The sequence below is a fragment of the Lycium barbarum genome, chromosome 8, assembly GCF_019175385.1.
Source record: "Lycium barbarum isolate Lr01 chromosome 8, ASM1917538v2, whole genome shotgun sequence".
Taxonomy (NCBI): domain Eukaryota; kingdom Viridiplantae; phylum Streptophyta; class Magnoliopsida; order Solanales; family Solanaceae; genus Lycium; species Lycium barbarum.
Genome location: NC_083344.1, coordinates 19663449 through 19664404, shown reverse-complemented (window position 1 = coordinate 19664404; position 956 = coordinate 19663449). Strand labels below are relative to the sequence as shown.

At 36.9% G+C, this 956-nt stretch overlaps 1 non-coding gene across 1 annotated transcript; it reads right to left on the bottom strand.

The window, feature by feature from the left end:
- Positions 1 to 168: 168 nt before the first annotated feature.
- On the bottom strand, positions 169 to 275 carry LOC132608436 (small nucleolar RNA R71). Its single transcript, XR_009570358.1, has one exon. It is a non-coding gene; the product is annotated as a small nucleolar RNA R71 (small nucleolar RNA).
- Between the last annotated feature and the right edge of the window lie 681 nt (positions 276 to 956).

Sequence of the window (956 nt, the reverse complement as noted above, 5' to 3'; positions counted from 1 at the left end):
ATATAATGGAGTATCCCCTGAAGCAATCAAGCTAAGGATATTTCTTTTTTTCTTTAAAAGGAGATGCCAAGACTTGGTAGCGAAGTTTGCCTCAAGGGTCTATCACCACATGGGATCAGATGACTCAAAAGTTTTTTAAATAATTTTTTTTCCCCTGCTAAAACCACCAAATTAAGACAAGATATTACTAATTTCTTGCAGACTGATACAGAGTCAGTTTATCAGGCTTGGGAGAGATTAAAAGCAATGCTAAGAAAATGTCTACATCATGACATTGCTGAACATATGCAATTGTATATTTTTTTATCATTGGCTAAAACCTTCTTCTCGAAATGTGATAGATGCAGCTGCAGGAGGTGCCATTATGGGAAAAACCACAGAAGAAGCTTTGCAAATGATGAATGAAATATCTGAAAATGTCATTCAATGGCCATCTGATCATGTAATTAATAAGAAAGCTGCTACTGTAATTCAAGTAGATGCTTTAAATACACTAACTCAACAAATTGCTTCTTTGGCACAAAAGTTTGAATCTTTTCAGGAGAATAAACAACAGTCAAGCCAAGCTGAGGTCTGTGACATGTGTGGAGGAAACCATCTAAACCATGAATGTCAAGCAAGCAACAAAAATGACAAGCAGGTTAATACCGTCGGATACAAGCCATACTCTTTTGGTAGTCCATTGGCACAAAAACATCCAGGCTTTCAATGGAGCAATCCAAATGGTGCTAAAAACTCCCAAAGCTTTCTAAAGAAACAGGTACAGGGTCCACCTGGATACCAGAATCAAAATCGCGGGCCATCAAATTTCAGACCATATCAACAAATAACTCCATATTAGCAGAGGCCGCAACAATCACATATGAATCTTGATGACCTATTGTCTAAGTACATCAAATCCACTGATGAAAAAATGGAGAGTCAAAATTCAGCTCTAAAAAATCTGGAAATTCAGT